Raw genomic sequence first — 16864 nt, 5'->3', positions numbered from 1 at the left:
CATATCGGGCTCTCTGCTCAGGGGGGAGCCTGCTTCCCTCTCTCTCTCTGCCTGCCTCTCTGCCTACTTGTGATCTCTCTTTCTCTGTCAAATAAATAAAATCTTAGGGGAAAAAAAGCATTATATGGGGAGACACTTTGAGACTACATAGATATCTTGTTATTCCTCAAACTTTTATCCACTAGTTTTGGCATCATTGATAACTTCAGGCAGAATTATTTATTAGTGTTCTTATCATCATCATCATCATCATTATTACCAGATGGTGATTTCTTAGTTATGTCATTCTTTCTACTTTTCTTCATTGGCGTTCTACTGTAAGGAAGAGTTTTACTTCTCATGTATTTATTTTTTATATGTGGATCTGAATGGCCTCAGGGGCCCAGCACGCTTCCGCTGTGCAACTCTGCTCCGAATGGCCTCATAGATTCTTACTTTTTTCTGCAGGTTATATTCCTTGTTGTCATTATTTATTTTGATGTTCATTGTTTATTTTGATGCTTTATTTCAAATTGGTCCAGTGAAAGCCCCCCTTAATCTGGCTCTGTAATTTTCACATATTTCCATCAGTTTGGGGTACTTCTTTACTTTTTGCCACAAGAAGATATTCAAGCTCTTCTTGTACTTTCCCTGCTCCGGCCCTGGAATCAGCCATTGATTCCTTTTAGTGAAGAATGGGTTACTTATAAACAGAGATTTGGTCTATACATATGCTGATTGCTCCTCAGCTCTGTTAACACACAGAACTGGGGAATTTTATGCACACACATATACACACAATCTTATATGCAGCTATACACATTTGTATTTATTTCTGTATCTAGTTATCTATGTACATTAAAACTGAGTTCACGTTAATAACTGCAAGTCCAAACAATGCCTCATGGTCCATCTTATATTTCACTCTCTCAGTATTTGCAATTCTTTTCTGGACAGTGAGGACCCTGGCTCCCATTATCAATATATTTACTTATTTGTTCTATTCTGGAATGTTCAGAGAGTAGTTTCAGAATTGATAACCCATTTCTTTACAAAAGGAAGACTACTAATTCAAATTCAGTATTTGTTTAAAGTTCTTATTTTTAATTGTCTGAGGGCATATAATGCAAATACCAGGTTCAAGTCACTTAGTTCTTTCCTTTCAGTATAGTTGTTATTTGTTTGAAGTATCACTCTGTATTCTGTTTATATCCTCACTTAAGTCTCCTTCCTTGTTCATTTTCTTTTCTTCTTTTGAAAGACACATTAACATGATCAGGATTATACAAAATATTATAGTCAGAAAAGTAAATTCCACTGTTTCCCATCTTTTCTATTCTTCCATTGCATCTGCGCCCAAGCCCTGCTCCTGACTTGTTACGGACTGAATGTGTATCTCGGAAGTCTGTATGGTGAAGCCTTAACCCCTGGTGCCTCAGAATGTGACTTTATTTGGAGGCAGGCTCTTTAAAGAGGATAATTGAGATTAAGAGAGGTCTTATGGGTGGTCTGGTTCCTTTGAGAAGAGGAGATTAGGACAGATGAGCATAGAGGGAACATGGCCATCTACAACCCTAGAAGGGAGACCTCAGAAGAAACCAACCCCATCAACGCCTTGATCTTGGACTTCCAACCTCCATACTGTGAACAAATAAATTTCTGCTCTTTTGTTTCCCAGTCTGTGATACTTTGTTATGGCAGTCCCAGCAAACTGACACAGTAACCAACCTCACTAGTCCTTGGTTTCTTATTTCTCTTTGTTCAAATGAGCAGATGTGTGCATATTTCCTTATTTCTTTTTTTCTCTTACACTTAATGTAGTATACTATAGTATGCTTCCATTTTTCACTTTGGCTACATCCTAGAAATCACTCCACATCAGTATATCAATTGCTGAAAAATAAATTAACCAAACAGTCCAGGAATAGGGCTTACTTGATCAGGACATATCATTCTTCTAATACATTATGGTATTAATTTTTTTAACGATTTGTTTGGAATTTTCACATCTGTATTCATAAATGATAAAGGTCTGTAATTTTCTTTTCCTGTGGTATCCTTGTCAGGTTTTGGTATTACTGGTATTTGTTCTAATAAAAGGGGTTAGAAAGTGTTCCTTCTTTCTCTACTTTTTGGAAAATAATTATATAAAATTGGTGTTCTTTATTCCTTCAACATTTGGAAGAAATCGCCAGTGAAATCATTTGAGTTTTTTTTTTTTTCTTTTCCCTGTTTGTTTTGTTGGGGAAAGGTGACGAAAGAGGAGGAGAGGAGGGTTTTAAATTACAGACATTTAACAGACATGACTGCTAAAATTTTCTGTTTCTTCTGGTCAGTTTTTATTAGTTGTGTTTATTATTAGTTTATTAGTCGTGTTTTTTAAGGAATTTGTCAATTTATTCTAAATTGTCAGTGTTTTAAAGTAAAATAGGTCAGTCCAGGAGAGCCCTTCTGAGAAAGCTATATATTAGCAGCCACCTGAAGGAGAAGCAGCAGCACACACAATGAAGACGAATGGGGAAAAGTACACCAGAGGGGTGCCTGGGTAGCTCAGTTGGTTGAGCGGATGCTCAGGTCATGATCTCAGGGTCCTGGGACTGAGTTCTGCATTGGGCTCCCTGCTTAGTGGCGAACCTACTTCTCCCTCTCTCTCTTCTCTTTCCAGCTACCTGTGTTCTCTGTCTCTCTAGCTCTCTACCTCAAATAAAATAAAATAAAATAATACCAGAGAGAGAAAAGAGAAGGTACAAAGCCCCTGAGGCATGCATGTACTTGGTGTGTTGAAGAACAATAAGCAGGCCAGTGGAGAGCAAAAGTGAGAGTGAGAGAGGGAGGGAGTGAGTGATGATGATGGGGTCAGCAAGGTAATGGGGGCCAGACCACTTAAGACCATCTAAGCCATTGTAGCGTCACTGGTTTTTATTCTGAGTGATTGAGGGTTTCAAGCAGAAGAGTGCTGTGATTTGACTTATGTTTCAAAAGTCAGACTGGCTATTGAGAATAGACTGAAGGATAGAGAGAGAAGGACCAGACTGGATGCCCTTGGTCCAAGAAGGTGGCTGCGCACGTAGTGAGAACAGGCACATCTGGAAAACCTTTTAAAGCAGAACCAGTGGGATGCTCTGATAGATTGGATGGTGGGTGTGGGATAAAGGAAAAGAACAAGGAAGACTCTGAGGGTTTTAGTCTGAGCAATGACCATTGACTCATTAGGGAATATTGCAGGAGCAACAGGAGGGAGAAAGTTCAGAACTTGGTCTTGGAGAGGTATTATTAGTTTATTTTTGCGCACCCAGTGAGGAGTTAAAGCAGGTGGTTGGTATGTGTAAGAAGAGTTCAAGGGGGTAGGAATACAAATTTGGGAGTGATTGGCATGGGGACACTAGTTAAAGCCATTTGACAGGTGGATGTCACCAAGGGAGTGACTGTAAATCGACAAGAGGTCTAAGGGATGATTCTGGAGTTGTCCTATGTCCAGAGATTGAGAGATGAAGAGGGACCAAGAAAGAATCTTCTGGCCAATAAGATGGGAAGAAACCAACGAGGCATATGGATTCCTTGAAGCCCACTGAAGAGCGTGGAGAGGTCAGCCTTACTATAGCCAGCGGGTCTGGTACAGCGAGGGCTGAGTGCTGACCTTTGGATTTGGCAATGGAGGTCACTGATGACCTTGACAAAGCAGTTGGGCAGAGCTAGAGAGCCAAAGCCAACAGAGTGGCTTCAAGAGGGAATGGGAAGATCGTAATTCAACCAAGTACAGACAACTCTTTTCAAGAGTTTGCTCTTCTTGGAGAAATGGGGTGGCACCCGGGGGAGATGTGAAGAAAGTACAGCATATTTTTATTAAAACCACAAAGACAAGAGCCATTTCTCCATACGTAGAGTGTGTCTTCACTATGACACTCTAGGGACGCAGAGGTGAAGGAGACACCATCTCTGTCCCCACGCAGCTCGGGCCCAGAGACAGGTCTACTGAGACAGCCCAGTGTGAGATGCACTGTGATGGGGGAAGTCCAAGGGCCAGCGGGACCTTGCAGAGGGGCCTGAACCATCTGCGCAGTCCGGGAAACCCTCCTGGAGGAAGTGGTGCTGGGCTGAGGCTTGAACAGCTGGGAAAAGCGCCTCGACCCGCGGGAGGGTCATGGAAGGCTTTTCCACGATCTGCTCAGTCAGCTACCTTGCCTCTCTTGGCTCCGGGTCACCCGCGCTCGCGTCCTCGGCACCGCCGCGCTCTGGTCGGTGCTGCGCGTTTACCCGGGTTCCGTTCTCGCGCCGCAGACCCCTTCTGCACGCGCACGCCAGGCCTGGCGCCGTCCTCCGCGCTCGCCCCACCAGCCTTCCGAGAAGCAGCCGCCAGCCCCTCGCCTTCCCGGGTGCCGGGAGGTTCCCAGCACGCCCCTCCCCTCCCCGTCCCTTGCTGTCGTCCTGGCCTTTGTCAGGCCCCCTGGAGATAAAGTCCGGTGATTTCCCAACGCCGTGTTTCTCCTTGGTTGACTGCCAGGTGTGGAGAGACTTGGGGAAGGGCTGGGGCCGCGGCCACAGACCCAGGGAGCAGGGGCCTCGCGGCTCCCTGGGAGGGCTCCGCGCCCCCGGGCATGCGCCTGCCCTGGCGGCCCCAGCCTCTCCCCTGAAGTAGGTGGACAGCATCATCGCTCGGTTCCTCCCCGCGCACGAGCTCTCTGCTCTGAATCCATCCATCAAACACTATTTTGAGGGTTTCGAAGTGCAGCCTGGGTGTTTGACATTATCCCACACACCCACCTCACACCTTCTCGAGTTCCCCGTCTCTCTGACGGCGCGACCCACGGACGCGCCTCTGGACCCGAGGGGCGGCGTCTGCGAGCCTCCTGCCGCGCGGCCCACGGCCCCTCCCAGACCCTGCGGCCGGCTCCCCGCGAGCCCCAGTCCTCGCGGACTAAGACCTCCGTGCGGCCCGAAGGCCCCTGACCTGTCCGGGCGAGGCGGGTCGGCGCCGGAAGAGAAGGATGAAGACACAGCCCGTGAGTAAACCCCAGAGGACCGAGGAACACAACAAGCAGCCCTGTGGGCTCAGAGTAAGTAGCCACAGTACAATTTTGTCACGAGTCAGGCGTGTTACCCACGTCCCGGGGCCGCACTCGGGCTCCCCCAACTGAGCTGTGATCACGTAACTTCCTATGTAAACCCCCTTCACCCTGCGTCAGGGCATGCGGTCCGAGGGCGCGGTTCCTGGCTACGGTGGCCGAGAGAGGTACAGCCGGCCGATATCCCGGATGGGCATCCGCGTCTCCCAGACTCCCTTGCGGCTGGGGTCATGTGACTGACTGTGGCCAATGGGGTGTGAGTGGAAGTGGGCAGGGGCCGCGAAGAGCCAGGGACGCGCTGCGGTGTCCCCCTGCACCCCTGTGGCCGCCGAGGACGGGAGAGGTGGCCGAGCGACGGGAGGGTGGCGTCGGGAGAACACTTGTGGGCCTCTCAGTTTGTAGCGCAGCCTGGCCTATCCTGCCTACGTGAGGACGTGGAAAAGAGTCGGCCTCGCCCTTGGAAAAGCTGCCGTCCGGTCCCGCTCTGCGGTCGCCGTCGTGGCTGTGCCGCGCTGGCCGGGCGCCGGCCCTCCGCGTCCGCTCCGTCGCAAACCTGGATGCAGAACCTCACCGACGGGGTGGGCGTGCTGGAGGAGCGTGGGCCTGGCCCCCGGGGGGGCACGGACGATGTCCGTTCTTGCCGGGAAGCCCGGAGCCGTGAGTCCCCTCGCTCCGGAGCTCCACAGCCGCACAGGGAGACAGTACCCTCCGCGGGCTGAGTGACATCGGCCTGCCATCCGCAGGGGGCGGGGGTGCAGAGGTCAGAGGTGCAGGTGCCCGTGTCTGGGCGGGACCCCGGCACTTCCCAGCAGCGCGACTTCTCCGCTTGCCTGTCCTGTGGCTGCCCACGCGGGACCAGAGGCGGCAGCGCCGTCCGGAGTCAGCGCGGCCGCAGCGCGGAGCTTCCTTAAGGCAGGTAAATGAGAAGGCAAAGAGCCTTCTTTCTCGTCTTCCACAGGCACGAGCAGGGCTGGTTTTCTTTGCCTGAATCATTTCAGGGACGTGTGGTGAGGGCGGGGGAAAGCAGCGCTTCGTCCCTTCATTACATCCGAAATGGTTTCAGGAAAACCCCAAGAGACCGCGCTTTGATCCTGTTCCATTTTCCTGAGCACTGGTGGTCAGTTGCTACTGTCGTTGGTTCCTGTTGTCTCATGTTTTTTATTCTTTGCTTGTTAAACCCCGAAGTGAAAATGAAACCCCAACTCCCAGCGCGCTAACACCGCCAGTGTCTGAGAGTTTCGGAAGGTGCTGGCTTGTTTTGAGTGTGCTTCCTCTGGGGGGTGTGATCTGCGGCTGCTGGAAGGGCTCTTGAGCTCCAGGACCTTCGCTCCACTGAAGTGTGGCTTCCCCCCAGCGTCGGCCCTTATCCCCGGAGTCTGAAGTAGGCACGGAGCGTGGAGCTAGGACGGGAGATCGGTGTGGGATGTACCAGTGGGTTTCAGGATGGAAGCATGAGTCGGCCTTCATCTTGGCCTCGAGGTACTTATAGTCCAGTCATTACTACCCTTTTCTGAGGGTGACAAGGAGGGTCAATGATTCTCATTAACACTCTTTGCAAATATAACATTCACGGGTTGTAGGGAAGGCCTGTGGCCTCTGAGTTGTCTGAGGGTAGGGTCCTCTTCAGCTCTGCTCCCTTGTGCCTCACTCACAGAGTAGCCTTATTAAGTTCCTGGGACGGCCATGACTAAATATCACAAACTGGGGCCCTTAAAATAACAGACATTTGCTGTATCCCAGTTCTGGAGGCCAGAAGTCTGATCTTGAGGTGTTGGCAGTTCTGTGCTCCATCTGGAGACTCTAGGGGAGGATGCTTCATTGCCTCTTCCAGCTTCCGGTGGCTGCTGGGCATTCCTTGTCTCGGTGGCTATATGACCCTCCCCTCTCTGTGTGTCTGTGTGTCCACTCCTTTTTTTTATTTTTTAATTTTTTTTTTTAAAGATTTTATTTATTTACTTGACAGAGAGATGACAAGTAGGCAGAGAGAGGCAGGCAGAGAGAGAGAGAGAGAGGAGGAAGCAGACTCCCTGCTGAGCAGAGAGCCCGATGCGGGACTTGATCCCAGGATCCTGAGATCATGACCTGAGCTGAAGGCAGAAGCTTTAACCCACAGAGCCATCCAGGTGCCCCCACTCCTTTTTTTTTTTTTTTAAATAAGGACAGCAGTCATCGGATTAAGTGTTCACCCTCATCCAGTATTACGTCACCTTAACTACATCTGCAAAAACCCTATTTCCAAATAAGGTCATATTCACTGGTACAGGGGTTAGGGTTCAATATATTTTTGGGGATTGGGGACACAATTCAACCCACAACAGAGCACAGTCCATATTCACAATCCATATTCAAGTGGAAGATCAGATGCCTGGGAGCAGAGAGGGCATGGGGAAATGAGGCAGAACGGGGCACAGAGAGGAGGTTTTGCATATCAGATGTGCTCCTGTATCCATCCACACATCATGGTATGCTGTGACCGTGAGGAAGAAATGCTTTCTTTCCAGTTTACCACTCTGCTAAGGCTCAGGATCTTTCTTTTCTAAGGGCCATTGTGTACTTTTGTTGGTCATTCATTCATTCAGTGACTATATTGAGGCCAGATCCCAGGCTAAGAAGTACAAGGTAACGCTTCTCTTCCCCAGGAGCTCCCAGCCAAGGAGGGAAGGTAGCTGTGACAGTGGTGATTTGAATACCTTAGCTTGGTAGACATAGATACAGAACCCTATAAGGAATTTGGGAAAGATGTGACAGAGCAAGATTTTTTTTTTTTTTAAACCTGCCCTTTTTTTGAGTTTTATTTTATCCAAATCAGGACCCCTGGTCTGAAAACTATTTGACCCCATGATTGTTGGGGGAAAATATGGGTGCCCTGACAAGGTTGGGATATTCTCTGCAAATATCAGGGTGGCCGTGCTGATGACAAGGTGTTTCCCCATGACTGCTCAGGGCTGGAAGCAAAGGCATCTCAAACGTAGGTTGTGAAAGTTCCAGGGGTGAATGTCCTCTGCAGGAAGAATAAGAGCCATCCTGTAGACTTCCCTGTTCCAGAAGGCTCCGTGGTGAATACATAATTAGGCCCTCTGTAATTACCAGTTTGAATCTGCCTAGGACACTAGGGCTCCCACCCCCTAATTTACCTTATAAATTTATTCTGCTAAAAAAGTCGAAAATGTCAGTCTTCTGTGAAAGCTGCATAAATGAATTATCTCCCCGGATGACAGAAGGTGGGAAGGAGGGGGAAGCTTCAAGAGGACATTCTTCATTGTGAGTGTCTAAAAGTACCCCACACTTAGCATGCACCCAGCACAGAGCCCAGCCCGGCTGCTTTCTGAGGCTGAGGCCAATGCTCAATGTGGAAACCTGAGCTCCACCTGGACATGAGCTCTGCATCCCTGGAGGGTGGGGTAGATGGCATTTAAAATCAACCTGTGTGGACATTAGACAATCTTAGCTCAAAGAGCAGTTTCAGATGCTGGAGGCCCCCAGACAGAAGGGAATGAGGGAAAAACAAAGCTGCTTCTTATAAAGGTTCTCATCCAAACTTGTCCAACAGTCTCCCCACACCCAGGATGGCCCCGTGCTAGGCCAGGGTCCTCCTGCGATTGTGAGCATCTCAAGGCCAGATGCCCCCGTGGCGCTCTTCACAGCCCAGTGCCAGCTTCTTTGATTCTTTCACAAACCTTTATAAAAAAACAAAACATGGCAAGTCCTTAATGACATTTTAGAAGATTTGGGTAATGAAATTCTTCTAAAAGCCCTTCTAATCCCATAACCCTAACCTAGTAGTGCTGCCATTCCTATATCTCCTTCCAGTCTTATTTCCATAGGAGGCTCCCCCCCACCTCAAAGCACTGCTGCTGCAACTTTTTTTAACTTTTGGGGGGCTGACCATAAAAGGCATCAGTGCTGTTTCTGGGGAATTTCAGGACTACCAGGAGGGAATGACCGGTAGCTCTGTGGTCCCCGTATCTCAAGTGACAACCCACTAACATACTAGAGTCTTCCCCCCAGCCTTTGTTCAGTGGGCTCAGCTTTTTCAGTCCCTGTGCCGATTTGCTGATTATTAGTCTTGTGCTTAGGTCTAGCTGGCTCACTCCTTGATGACCTACTCGGAGAAGAGGCACACCCTGTCTGTCTGTGTGTGGCAACCCGCTGGTCAATAGGGACTCCAGAGGTTAGCTGGGTCTTTGGCACAAAGTAGGAGGTTCATCAATATTTGTTGAATCTATTCACGAGTGAAACCTGTGGCATTACTCTTTTCATGCTTGAGATGAAGAGCTGAAGTGTGTGCCCTAGACCGGGTGGATGAGGTTCTCCTCCAGAGCCCGGTGCAAGGCTTCCGAATTAATAATATATATTATTTACTACACGCCTACTGTGTGCCAGGCTCTGTGGAGAGATGATCTGACATACTCTGCATGACAGTCTCAGATGTGGTACAGGAGGACCTGGGACGCCAGGAAGGGAAGCTGCTTGTGTGAGGTCGTCAGCTCCCAGTGGCCCCAGTGGAGACCAGAACCTGCACCTCTCCAGAGGCGCACGTTGGGTTGCTTGTGCCCTACCCTGCACGACTCCCAAGGTTGCTGGAAGTGCAGACACAAGCAGGGCCGGGGAAGGCCTTTGTCCCCTGTGACACTCTGCACCTCTGTGAGTTACTTGTCTGTTTCAGATTCTCACTAGGAGTTCCGCTGGCTACTCCATCCCCTCTCACTGTACAGGCCCCTTTCTTCTGGTCAGTTCTCTTTGGGACTTAATATCTCTAGATCTTTATCTGTCCTTCATCCCATTTTTCTCTGCTTCTGTTATTTGGATTCAGAGCCATGGTCATGTTTTTCTGGATTTTGCCATCCTGAATGAAAAGAAAAAAAGCTTTTCCTATGGATCCTATTGTAGACCTTGTTTCTGTTTTAATTTTCTCTTTCTCCCTCTGTTTCCTCAGCCTGCATTCACTTGACCTTTGCCATTCTTCTTCCACATCTGGTGGTGGTTCCGGCTGCCTGCTCTGGTGGCCCTGCAGGAGGGCTGGAAACTGAGTCTGGGTGGAGGCTGGTGCTGTTGCAGGTAGAGACAGCCTAGGGTTTGTTCTGGTCCTGCCTCTTAGCAGCTTGCCCTGGGTTTCCTGCGTTTGAAGGTCCTTGTGTTCCCTATCAGATAAACCACCAACAGTGTCATTAGACCATCTCTCTGACATAATAGACCTTGAGGGTCTTGGGGACCCCTGTCATCTGTGCACCTTATTCCTTTGCTCCCGTGTCACTTGAGACAAGTCTCAAGTACTGGTGGAGCACTTTGGTGGGTTGTATTAGACTCGGATAGTCCTTTCATCATGTCATCGACTTCTGCTCTACCTTTATATTCCTCAGAGCAGGAGTGGTGACAAACCTGGCAAATTCAAGTTTGTCCATGAACCCGAGTCCGAAAACCATCACACAGCGCGGCTGTCTCTGGGGCCCAGCATCCCACGTGGGCTGGGCACAGAGCAGGCTCCCTGTCAGTGCTGTTGGAAAGATGAAATCAGTGATGCTGATGAAATGATTGCTCTGTGCTAGAGCCTGGGCCAGGCCTGCTTGCGTCTGCTGAGACTGCCAGCCCACAGGTGTTCTGAAGCCCTGCCTGACGATGGAGATCACCTAGTGGGGAAATGAATACCCTCCCTTCTCTCCCCAGACCATGCAGCTCCCACAGGCCTTTTACTCAGCCTGAGATGCCAGGTCTGTGCCCCTGGCTGCATGTAGTGCAGGGCTGTGGGGGGAAGGGGGTTGACGCAGCAGGCAGCCCTCTTGGCTGATGGGGAGATGCCTTTGGACAACTGGCCCGGCTGTCAGTCCTGGCAGGCAGGGCTTAGGGGACAGACGCCTCAGCCAGCCCCAGTATCCATTTTTTCACTCAGAGGAAACCCTTGATGGGCACAGTACTGCTGGCTGCAGCTGCCTGCTTGGGACTGGGGGCTAATGCAGCCACCGTGATCCCTGTCACCTTCTAACAATTTCGCGGGAGCTCTCACTGCATTATGGGGATGTTCAAGGGCCATGTACATGCATGGTACGTGTCACCATCAGAGGCTGGGCAGGGCACAGATGCAGCTAGGGAACCCGGGCCATGTCTTTTCTCAAAGGAGGATCTATGTGACCGCTGGCCAGCCTAGCAGGTCCTTTCTCGTTACTGGGAAATTTACAACGGAAGAGCTTGGTGGGGAGTGGCAGCCAGGCACAGCCCAGCTCATCTCAGGAAGAGACAGTGTTTTCTAGTGCTTCTGGGGGAGAGATGGCCGCCAACTGTCACGGCTGTCCTAGCTTTGGGGGTCCCCCGCAGCCTCAGCCTGGGAGTTTGGGGGCCCGTGTGCCTCTGCCCCTTATTTGGGAACTGTAACCCTTAGAGATCAGAAGGAGCATGGGAATAAGACAATTCAATAAGCTCACAATAAAACATCCAAAGCCTTTCATACTTTTTCACTTTCTTTAACTCAATTTATTTTTCATTTTGTGGACAGAGATTTAGTCTGGGTATTAGTTTATGATTTTTTTGCTGAAGGAATTACTCAACACACACACATATAAAAAGGAAATATTATTTTTATCATTTATTTTGTGCCATGTATACCATAGGAGAAAAAAGTGGAGCAAAATCACTTCAGCACCGCTGTGTTTTTCATTACAAAGTTATTACATATAGAAATTACTCCAAATTATCTGAAATGAATGGAAATTATGAGGTTTAAATTCCCCAGGTTACTGCAGGCACCGCTCTGGAAATTTATTTTGTCATCTTGCTGAACATAATTGCTACAACAGAATTTCTTCCATTTTACAACTGCAGCATAACTTATTTATACCGGTGTAGCTGTAATTTTACATCAATAAGTTGAATGGGAAGGAATACACAGGTGGTAATTGAAAACAATAATTTGTGCTGAGGTCCAGGTGGAACGGTTGGCTGAGGAAAAGACTCCAGTTACCGTGGGCAACAGCTCTGTGTCACTGCGGTCTCTTCCCATCCCGTTAGCCAGCACCCAGCACATGGTCCGGATGTCCGCTGCCGGCTTCCCTAAGGCTGCCGCGGTGAAAGCCTGGGCTTGCCGTGTGTCAGACCAGCCCCTGCACCTTGGTCTGTGAACAGAGGAGGCCTAGGCTACCACAGGATGGTGGCAGGGGGAGGGGTCGGAGGGAGGGGCCCCATGCTGTCTCCTTCATGCAGCTCCTGTCCATTCCTCCTGCTCCTCCTGATTTCCAGCTTGCCTCTGTTTTGGGTGCTTGTAGGTACCCGCAGCTAATTAAGGTGTTTGATAGATTTCAACTGGAGTATGAGTTCTTGCCAGAAACATCGACAATTCGATTCCCCAAACACAACGCAGAGTGTTAAATCCACTAATGCTTTCTGCATTACTGTGTTCCTTCCCAGCCGGAATGTGTGGTCTGGGTACAATACCGAAATGGTCCCCAAGCAGGCGTCCTCACTCCTCAGTTCTCTAATTGTTCCTGTTAAGCAGATACAAATAATGAAACTGCAGATGCCTGTGCTGAATCCCAACAGCCGAGGAGTCTACCCATATGAAGATGGAGGCCCAAAGTCAGATTAAAAAAAGAAACAAACAAACCACCATGGCCCGTAAATCTGCCCTCTTTCTATGGCAGCCCAGTGGAGACAGGTAAGAGATGGGTATCCGTGCTCCTGTCTCGGGTCGCACTGCAGGACACACGTAGAAGGGGAGGAGGGGCTTTGTCTCCAGTTCACATGGGAAATGGTACTGCCACAGCTGTATTTTAGAAGCCATTGTTGTAGCAGTGATCCCAGCGGCTTAAAATCACAGTGAAATCATCTTTTTTAAAGGACCCAGATTAAACTAATACCAGAATGCACAGCAACCCAGCGTCTCGGTTTTCCCTGGGTGGCATTAATTATCTTTTGTTGTAGCAAATTGTCTGCCTTGTAAATTGAGCCGAAAGTGTGTCTTCAAGCAGATGCAATGTTTTAATATGCCCACAATGAAACAACTTTTATAACTTCCACGTACTCTGGATCTATTATTCCATCCCCAGTTACGTGCCTGCGGTTCAAACTTGGTGTTGTAGAGGCTTGTTTGTTTGTCATCCTGCACCCTGAACCCTTCTCTATTAAACAGAGGGGAAGCCACTTAAGTGTTTTCTAGGATACAAAGTACCTTTGTTAAATTCACTGGAAAGCATTCCTGGCTGTTCCTGAAACTACAGCACAACGGATGAGCCCTCCCAGATCCCCTTTTCTTTTCCAGCTCTGGAAGGCATATCTGAAGCAAGGTGCTGGCTGGTTCTTATTTTCATTTTTGGTAAGCGCCCCCTTGCAGCATTTTTATTAGCTGTGTCTTCAGAGGGATGCTAGCCTGACTCATGCCTCTCTCCCCTTCTCTGTTTTTCCCTAAGCGAGTACTTCCCCCTCACTTCCCTTTCCACCACTTCCTTTGTAGAGAGCATCACAGCACAGACAGGAGTTTTCAGAGCCTAGGATTGGGGGTGGGGACAGAGCTTGCCACTGAGTCACACTCACCTACAACTCCAGTTTAGCATCTACTGAAACTTCCTCTTTCTCAAACTGCTTAAGGATACAAACTAATTAATCCTCGCAGCCTCATAAAACCCTTGTTCGGAAGGTGATCATTATTGCCTCCATCCCCAGCTCCTCCCCATTTCCTATCACCAGACCTCATTGTAGTGCCAGTCCTGACGACAGCGGCTGACAGCCAGGCTCAGAACTGAAAATTCCCTTCTGGATCCCGATTCTTTCCCCAGATGAACCATTTCAACTCTCTTTCTCTTCCTTGTTTATGCTCCAAATAGGGTAGATTGACGGCCACCAGACCACTGAATTTAAACTAGCATGTGTGTGCACCCGCACCCGTGTATGTTTTGGATTTTCAGTTACACAATTTGTAGGCTCAGTGACTAGAGGAAAAGCAGCAGAGAGACCCTTTCTGTGCAACACACACACACACACACACACACACACACACACACACAGTCTCTCTCTCACTCTTATCTCTGTGTATGTGGGGGTGGGGGGGTGGGATTTGGTGGAGTTTGATCATCTTTGTGAACAATATTTTTTCCCAAGTCGACCAACTGGGTGATGCCAGTCCCTACCAAATTTGAATTGATGACTCAGAATTAAAATTAGCAAGGCAAGAAAATTCCAAATGAGGTGAGAAAGCAGTAGAAATAGTTCCAGATCCCCTAGTACTGAGCCATTCAATATCATTTCTGATGACAGGGACAGAGCTAGGAACATTCAATGTGGGTGTGAGTCTTTTTCATATACGGAGAGTTGGGTAAGTATTTTTAAGGAAAATAATACATGAATCAGGAACAGTGACTTTGGTTTAACCCTCTGTAGGCTGCAGCTATAGAGACAGCAGGCAGTAATGGCTCTTAGTTTTCCTAGAGCTTACCTGTCCTTAAAGCAGTAGTCAGAAATCTACCAAGGTACCAAGGCCCAGTGTTACTTGCAGAGAGAAGTAAGGTACAAGAATACTGTGTCTTAACAAAAGCAGTGTTGCTAAAGTCATTACATGGAGGGAATCAACCAAATGATTGCTAGAAGGCAAGTTTTGTGGTCCTGCCTTTGCTGTAAATTGACAATGCAAAAAACCCCTCCAAATCCAGCACAGCCTTAATTGAGTCCTTATGGCATTTAGAAATTTGTCGTAATTTTCAGAAATGGCTTAGAATAATTCTAGAAGATACGCCAGGAAGTGCAAAAGGCCCCTTTCCGTCTTTTTATGCTTCTGGTTCGGAGAGCTCCTAGAGATTCTAGAACTGGAAGGAAGGAGATAAGGGCCATCTTGAGAGCCTTATTAATACGTATATTAGCATGATTTGCTTTGTCTCTCCATTATAGTTTCCTCAAAAGTTTAAACAGTCCATTGATGAGATTGGTGCATTTTATTTATCCTCCTCTTCCTGGTCAATAGTGTATATAGATCCTGAGGTATAGAAATTAACAGGCAATTGGCTTTTGAGTTCGCCCTACGCCCATGAATATAAAAAGATTTGCCTTTGCAGATTTTTTTTTTCTTTTTAAGCACCAGAAATGAAGCCCAAAGTAATTTGGTAAGATGTGTTGCTCAGTTTTTATATTGCTACAAAGTTATTTGACTACATTTTAGAGGGGTGGATTCCTGTTTAAAAAAAACAAACAAACAACAAACGAAATGTGGATTTTCTTTCTACAGAAACATTGGGAGTTCCCATTTCTATTGATGCTACTTATCTTGGTTCTTTCCAGATTTTTGCAAAGACATAATGTAAAATATAACCGTTCAGAAGGCAAAGATAACATTGTAAGATCTCGAATAGAGCCCCACCTCAGCTAAGAGCTAAATATTGAGAATCATTCAAAGAATTTCAAACAAGAAGTCTGGCTTAGGGGGTCACGTGTCTGTTTAATCTGTCCCCACTGCATGGAGTGCGACACGCAGCACACGCAGGGAATCAGAACCCCACACGAGGTTAATGAAAATGCACTCTGATTTGATGAAATGATTTATGATTTCTGAGCTACTCCTCTATAAAGAAATTTAAAGTGACTGAGAATATGGGGGATTATCTGCTAGAATGCTCTGTGAAGCTAGAAGAAGAAAAGCAGGGAAATATTTGTGAGTTCCAAAAGCCTTTTGACATCTGCTGTTCTCTCTTTTTTTTTTCTTTTCTTTCTTTCAGATAGTGCAGAAAATATGGCATTTCTTTCCTCCTGGTTCTAGTCTGCACAAAGTCCCAGTCCTGGGCCAGGCACACAGTAGGCCCATAGAAGGTAGTGGAGAAATGAGTCTGAGGTATTGTAATATTCCTTCAGGAGCACATTCGTACTGTACTTCTTCTATTTAACTATGTTAAGCGCCTGCACACACACACACACACACACACAGCTCCCCTCTTTGGGGATGGGAATGACTTTTATTCTGTAAAAAGGTTTGGTAGATCAAGGGGTGAGGTGGGAGTGCCTGTGTGCAGGGTACCGGACACCCTGCCCGTTTAGGGTCCTGAGTCAAGAGTAGGGCCCAGCCTCTGCCACCCGTTGTTCCCACACCTCCTGCCTGTTGCCTGGGCATCAAGAGAGGGGACCTATTACTGGGGGCCAGCTGCCAAAGCCAGGCGGGATCCAGGGGAGAGGTTAAGGTCCGGGGAGAGGCGGCTATTGATCCGGCGTGGAACGCGAGACAGAGAGCGCAGCAAGACTAAAGGGGGAGCTGTGAGACCAGACATTAACAGCTTTCAGCGCTAATGATGCCCGTGCCAGACGGGCTGAGGGAAAAAAAGGAGACTGGAGCGGCAGCTGGGATTGCTCGCTGCCTGCACCCGGCCAGCTCCCGGGCGAGGAGGAGGAGCAGCAGGCGGCAAAGGAGGAAAGGGAGGAAGGAGGGAGGGGAGGAGAGGGCGAGGGGGCCAGCGCGGGGCTGGGCAGGGGCAGGGCGGCCTCTCCCCGGTCGCCGCGAGGTGGAGCGCGCCGGCGAGTGGCGGCGTGTCCGGTCCTGCGCCGGCCCGCCCGCGCGTCCCTCTTCCCGCCGTCGGGGCAGCGCGGGGCCAATGAGGAAGTGCTCCCCGGGTCCGTCGCGGCCCGCGCCGCCCCCCTGCCCGCTACTTCCTGCCCGGGGTGGTGGTGGTGGTGGCAGGGGTGCCCTCTCGGCAGACCCCGCCGCCCGAGCTACAGCCGAAGTTCCTGAGCGTCCTGCACAGTACGCGGATGGGCCCCCCCTTTCTTGAAGGGGGCTGTCGCGTTCCCGCAGGCCACAGACCGGGTCCCCAGTGCTTGTAATCAGCATCCAAGGGCCAGGGTCGCAGGTTGGGATTTTGGGCGCC

At 48.9% G+C, this 16864-nt stretch overlaps 1 long non-coding RNA gene across 1 annotated transcript; it reads left to right on the top strand.

Moving 5' to 3' along the window:
- The first annotated feature begins 5887 nt into the window (after positions 1-5887).
- Positions 5888-16373, top strand: LOC116590048. Its single transcript, XR_004285512.1, has 4 exons — positions 5888-5958; positions 12526-12684; positions 13288-13341; positions 15728-16373. It is a non-coding gene; the product is annotated as an uncharacterized LOC116590048 (long non-coding RNA).
- Positions 16374-16864: the final 491 nt, after the last annotated feature.

The sequence above is a fragment of the Mustela erminea genome, chromosome 5 (assembly GCF_009829155.1).
Source record: "Mustela erminea isolate mMusErm1 chromosome 5, mMusErm1.Pri, whole genome shotgun sequence".
Classification (NCBI taxonomy): Eukaryota; Metazoa; Chordata; class Mammalia; order Carnivora; family Mustelidae; genus Mustela; species Mustela erminea.
The sequence above is the reverse complement of the archived record's forward strand: the minus strand, read 5'-3'. Positions and strand labels throughout refer to the sequence as shown.